We start from the raw sequence: 7,105 nt of genomic DNA, 5'->3' as shown, positions 1-7,105 counted from the left end.
GCAGGTCAGGTGGTCTGGTATTCCCATCTCTTTAAATCATTGGCCACTGGCAATTGAACTGGATCTCCAGCTCCACCCCATCCTGGGAGTTCCAACTCTCTAATTACATGATTGGGTCTCCTGGCAATCAGCCCCTAACCCTAGGTGCTGTGCAAAGTCATATTAACATAACAAAAGGCACCTTTACAATATTCTCCCTTCAGAAATTCCAAGGGTTTTAGGAGCTCTGTGCCAGCAATAGGACCAAGTCGTTGTATGTGTTAGTCACTCAGTCGTGTCCAACTTTATGCGACCAGATGGACTGTAGCCCTCCAGGCTCCTCTATTCATGGGATTTCCCAGGCAAGAATACTGGAGTGGGTTGCCATTTCTTTCGTCACTAAGTTGTGTCTGACTCAGGGATTGAACCAGGTCTTCTGCATTGCAGGTGGATTCTTTACCACTGAGCCATCGGGGAAGCCCATAATAGGATCAAGACCAAATGTATAAATCACCAGATCACAAAAGGACATCATTGCTCATAATAAATCAATGAGTTAAATGGTAAGCATACCCACCTAACTCATAGATGGTGGGATGTGGATTCAAACTAAGGTTCTCTAGGCCAGGGTTGAGGATTTTTTTCTTTTTTTTTTAGGGTTGAGGATCTTAACCATGAAGCTAAACTGCATTTTTGGTCCCTCTCAATCTGAGAAATAAAGACTGTTACTGTCTGGGGTAGTTTTCCTATGAACTGCTCTTACTGTGAAAGAAAATTAATATTATTTCATAAGAATACTTTGCTTTCTTTTCTAGGAACTGTCTCTACCTAGTCTTGGACCATTCTTCACTAGGTAATTGACTTGTTTCCTTACCAATTTATAGGAACTCTTAATATATTAGAGAAATTAGTCCTTTCTATATTTGAAATTGAAATTGTATTTCAGGTTTGTCATTTGTCTTTTGATAGCTTGTATAGTGGTTTCTGCCATGAAGAAATAAGATTTTATATGATCATATTTATTCATTTTTTAATTTTATGGATGCTGGATCTTGTTTCACACTTGGACAAGATTTCCATCAATGAAATAATAAGAAAATTATCCAGTGGATTGTTCAAGTATTTTTACAATTTCTTAGGGTTGTTTTTTATTTTTTGGATACCTAAATATTGGGTGCACTTGAAATGTATCCTAATTCAGGATATAGATATGAGGGGTTTTCCTCCCAGTTGGCTACTCTGGTGATCCAGCTTAATTTTTCTTTTAATTATCTATGTGTGTGTTAGTCACTCAGCCGTATCCGACTCTGCAACTCCATGGACAGTAGACTGCCAGGCTCCTCTGACCATGGAATTCTCCAGGCAAGAATACTAGAGTGGGTTGCCATTTCCCTCTCCAGGGGATCTTCCTGACCTAGAGATTGAACCCAGGTCTCCTACATTGCATGCTGGTTCTTTAACCATCTGAGCCACCATGGAAGCTCCTTATTATCTATAGTTCCTGTTGATTTATGTACCCTTATAATATATCAGATTTCACTGGCAACATTCAAGTGATAGCTTCTTCTAGTTTAAAAAAATTACTGAATGTAGATACCCCTTATGAATTAATACCAGGGACACCTTAAATATTTGGTAACACAGACCAACAATAGGATTCTGGTTAGTATGTTCTTGTAAATCTTCCTGGTGAAATCTCTTTAAAGCAATGACTTAAAAAGTTATGTCAAAGCATAAGGGAAATGCTTCTGATGCAAATTCAAGTGAAAAAGGTTATAAAGTTTACGCAAACCAAGAATATGACCACATTCTGAAAACATGCGTAGCAAAGAATCATATGAGCAACACACCAGTGTTGAAGGATAATAGTGCTTTTGTTGGGAGGAGAGACGAGACGAGAGATTCCCCCTACCTTTTCTTCCCCCTGAATTTTCTAACAGTGGTGGTATAATTTTCAAATTTAAGTTTTAATCATGACAGACTGTCCACTTGGGTTTTTCTCCTCTGCCTTGGGAGACCTTGTTACAATGGTAGTAAAGAAATTAAAAGATTACAAACCTATGAGAAAAAAAAAAAAGAAAGCAAACTATCTCATGGTTGAAAAATTCCAACACATTTTTGGGAGAGGGCAAGCTGATGGAGGAGTGGTAACAGACCCACAGAGCTGTGAAGGAAGAGACCAGAAGGCGCTGGGCGGGGTGGTGATTAAAATAAAACATGTCACTTGTGGACAGGACGCCAGACTCCCCTCCTGGGAGACGTCGCTGACTCACTGTGCGTGCCCTCCAGCCAAGACACTCAGAAATGCTCCTGCTTCTCTTCTCTCTGAACAAGGAACACTGTGTTTAACATCTCTAGCTTCCACTTGGGTCTGTGGGGAGCTTAATTACCAACTGAGAAGGTATGCGAACCGGTGGGATAAAAGACCCAGCAGGCCGGAGGAGGGTTCTTAGGAGTCATGCAATCCTTTACATCCCGTGGTCTCCTGACGCACCTAGGAGGTCAGCACTCTGGGTTTAGAGCTAGGTAGTGCAGGGGCAGAACTGTGGCCCAGTGCTCACATCAATATCAGTAAAGGGCTGGGGCCCATGCTCAGTCACTAAGGCATATCCGACTCTTTGCAGCCCCATGAACTGTAGCCAGGCTCCTCTGTCCATGGGATTTCCCAGGCAAGAATACTAGAGTGGGTTGCCGTTTCCTCCTCTAGGGGATCTTCCTGACCCAGGGATCCAACCTGCGTCTCTTACGTTTCCTGCACTGGAAGGCAGATTCTTTACCACTGAGCCACCTGGGAGGCCCCATCAGAACAGGACGGAGTGGCCTACTTGAAGACATGAATGCATGTGAGATCCCCAGCTGGGATACCAGCCCAGGTACATCCTTCGGCATCTATTTCCCATCGAGCTAGTGGCCTGTCCTCCTTGGTCGCCCCCCGCCCTGCCAGCAGTGCCCCTGTTCCTCCCCAGATCTGAAGCCCTATCTTAAGCTCTTATTTATTATTATTATTATTAGCTGCACCAACTGTCTTGTGGGATCCTAGTTCCCTAACCAAGGGTTGAACCCTGGGCTTTGGTAGTAAAAGTGCTGAGTCCTAACCACTGGACCACCAGAGAATTCACTTTAAGCCCTTATTTAGAGCAGGCTTCCCTGATAGCTCAGTTGGTAAAGAGTCCGCCTGCAATGCAGGAGACCCCGGCTCAATTCCTGGGTTGGGAAGATCCCCTGGAGAAGGGATAGGCTACCCACTCCAGTATTCGGGCCTGGAGAATTCCATGGACTTGTATAGAACATGAAGTCACAAAGAGTCGCACACAACTGAATGACTTTCACTCACTTACTTGTGTCCTGCCTTTCTCCTACTTATCAAGACAAGTCTAGTCTCCATACACTTGGAGCTCTGATGCCCTAGAAGTGCTGCTCAGAATGAAGTAGTCTCATCAAGATGTTGAAATGTGGTGTGTAAACTGTTAGGATTGGCAGTTACATCTACTCAGGGGACAGACACACACATTTGATTTGGAGAACTTGCTTGTAGGCTAGGGTCCAGTCTCTTTCCTATGGCCGGGAAACCAGATGGGGCTAAAAATATTCATAGATGTATTCAATTAATTGTCCTCATTCTTCCTTTGAGGAAATGAATTTCTAAGCCCAGAAATTTAACTTTGAAAACCACAGTCATCATTTATTGAAAATCCACTCTATAGGTCACTCCCTATCCTCTACTCTATGAAAATACAAAGAAATAGAACCCCTACTTCAGAGCTAGCTAAACTATTTATACTTCTTTTATTGTATTTTTTTTAAGTCTTAATTGAATCTTTTATAATGGTGCTCCTGTTTTGTGTTTTGGTTGTTTGGCTGTGAGGCATATGGGATCTTAACTCTCCAACCAGGGATCAAACCTGCACCTCCTGTATTGGAAGGTGAAGTCTTAAAACTGGACCACAAGGGAAGTCCCTATATTCCTTTTAAAGATCTAAGCATTCTTTTTTCCATGAGGACAGGAACCATGTCTGGCTTATTTGCCCAGCATGTTGCATTCATTCATCCAGTAAATATTTACTGAACATCTACTATGTGCCAGAGCCCAACTCAGGCACCAGAAATACAATAGCGAATAAAAACAAGGTATGTCTTCTGGTCTGAGAGTCTAGAAAGACAATAAGTGAATGAAGAAAGAAATCCATAACATGTAAGACAATGGTAAATGCTTAGGAAAGATAAAGAAGGGTAAGGAGACAAAAGTGGTGGAGGACGTTATTTTGCAGAGGTTTGTCAAGGGAGAGTTCTCTGATAAGCAGAAGTTCAAGTCTGCTTGAATTAGGCTTGAATTAGGTGAAGGAATAGGCTGTGTGGAAGTCTGGAAGCAGAGGGACTTGGAAGTACAAAACCCTCAAACAAGAAGCAACCAACAGTGTGTGTTGGAGAACAATGTACGAATGGAGTGAGCAAGTTGGGGTGCAGTCAGAAATGAGGGCTGGGGAGAGACTTCTCTGGTGCTCCAGTGGTCTTAACCAAATTTCCACTGCAGGAGGTGTGGGTTCAATCCCTGGTCAGTGAACTAAGATTCCACATGCTGCACAGTGCAGCCAAAAAAAAAAAAGGAAATAAAAAAAAAGAAACGTGGGCTGGGGAGAGGGAGCGGCATTGTCATGTAGGGCCTTTTAGATAAGAACTCTGCATAAGCTTTCCATGGAAATATGAGAAGAGAAAAGTACACAAATCATAAATGTACAACTCAATGAATTCTCACCAACTGGACACACCCATTTAAACCACCTTCCCAAATGAGTTTCAGAACATTGCCAGCAACCCTGAAACCTCTCCTGCCTCCTTTGTCATTATCCCAAGGATAATCATGACTTCAACTTCTATTACCATAGATTAATTTTGCCCATTTTTGAGCTTCGAGAAAATGGAATTGTACAGTATTACCCTTTGGTGTCTGACTTTGTTCACTCCATGTTATGTTCATGAGACTTGTCCATGTTATGTACAGTCAGGCTTCGTTGTTTTTCATTGGTGTATGGTATTGCACTGTATGAATATCCTACAATTTCTTTCTCTATTCTACTACTGATCAATATTTGGATTGTTTCCAATTTGAGGGATATTTCAAATAATACTGCTATGAGCATTCCCGCTCATGTCTTTTGGAACACATGAGCATGCCTTTCAGTTGAGTAACTATCAGGATGGGATTCGGGGGTGTGGGTTTTTCTTTGGTAGAAATTACCAAACTGTCTTCAGATTTTGCTTTTCAATCTGAGTGAAAAGGGAAATCATTTGAAGGTTCAACGTAGAGAAATCACACAATCTGAACTACATCTTTAAAGGATCACATACCAGAAGTTCTTAAAGATTACATCTTCCAAATGTTCAGCATATGAAATAAAACCCAAGCTAAGCAGAGCCAGCACTAAAAGCATGACTCCAGAGTTATATCTGTAGCCAGGACCTCTGCTCTGAACTATGCACCCAAGTCTGCATAGTCTGCTTGACAACTCAACGTGGATATCTAACAGGCATCTCAAACTTTCTATGGCCAAAACCAACTTCTTGATATTCTGCCCTGGCCTACCTTCTTCGGCAGGAGTCCCCATCTTAATTCGTAACAGCTCCGTTCTTCAGTTTTCCTGGGCTATACACATTGGTGTTATCTTCATCTCCTTGTATTTTTCCCTACCCAATCTCCTAACAGCAGATCCTGTGAGCTCTATCTTCAGAATATTCTGGAACCATTGCTCACCCCACCCTCTTCCCCTACTTCTCTAGGCCATCATTATCTCTCCCCTAGACTTTACTTTTTGGCCACACTTACAGGCATGAGGGATCAGAGTTCCTCAACCAGGGATTGAACCCCTCACCCCCTGCAATGAAAGCAAGGCGTCTTAACCACTGGAACGCCAGGGAAGTTCCTTCCCTAAACTAAGGCAATCCCCACCTAAGTGGTTTTCTGTCACTTCTCTGTTAAAACTCTCCCATGGGGACTTCCCTGGTGGCTCAGTGGTAAAGAATCCACCTGCCAATCCAGGAAACACAGGTTCAATTCCTGATCTGGGAAGACCCACATACCTTGGAGCAACTAAGTTTGTGCACCACAACTTTTGAGCCTGTGCTCTAGAACCTGGGAGCCACAACTACTGAAGCCTGTGCAGCCCAGAGCTGTGCTCCGCAACAAGAGAAGCTACAGCAGCTAGAGAAGCAACAGCCTGCTCACCACAATGAGAGAAAAGCCTCAGCAGCAATGAAGACCCAGCACAGAAAAAATAAATACATAAATAAAATTATTAAACAACTTTCCTGTGGTTTCCCATATCAGTCGTTATACTAAGTTGCTTCAGTTTTGTCCAACTCTGCGACCCTATCGACTGTAGCCCACCAGGCTCCTCTGTCCATGGGATTCTCCAAAGCAAGAATACTGGAGTGGGTTGCCATTTCCTTCTTTAGGGGATCTTCCTGACCTAGGGATTGAACCTGCATCTCTTATGTCTCCTGCATTAGCAGGCAGTTTCTTTACCACTAGTGCCACCTGGGAAGCCCTCCCATATAAAAGTGACAAGCAAAGTCCACACCACCACTCACAGGTTGGCTCCTTCTACCTCTCTGACTTCAGCTCCTGGGCTTCTCCGCTTCTCACTCCACTGCGGTCACCCTGGCCTTTCCCGCATTTGCCAAGCAGTCCAGGCCCCCTTGCACTTCCCAGGCCTCATACCTGCTGCTCCCTCTGCCTAGAATGCTCTTGCCCGCAACTGATCACTCCGTTGCCTCCGTCCATTCTTGACTTAAAACTTCCTTTTGCAGCAAAGACTTCTCCAGACCCCTTGATGACGGTTTCATGCTTCCCGTCACACTCAACATTTCGTATTTGCTTTCCCAGCTTTGTTTTCCCCGCTTAGCATTTATCACTATCTTACATGCCATAAGTTTTTATGCGTTTTATCTTGTTTATCAGCTGTCCCTGCCAGTGGATCATACTTAATTGCCATGAGGACATTGATTTTTTTTTAAAATAATTTTATCTTGTATTGGAGTATACTCAGTTAAGGGGTTCCTTGGGGTCTCAGACAGTAAAGGATCTGCCTGCAGTGCAGGAGACCCGGTTCCATCCCTGGGTCGAGAAGAT

This window comes from Cervus canadensis, chromosome 1 (genome assembly GCF_019320065.1).
Source record: "Cervus canadensis isolate Bull #8, Minnesota chromosome 1, ASM1932006v1, whole genome shotgun sequence".
NCBI classification, from domain to species: Eukaryota; Metazoa; Chordata; class Mammalia; order Artiodactyla; family Cervidae; genus Cervus; species Cervus canadensis.
Note: the sequence above shows the minus strand (reverse complement) of the source record.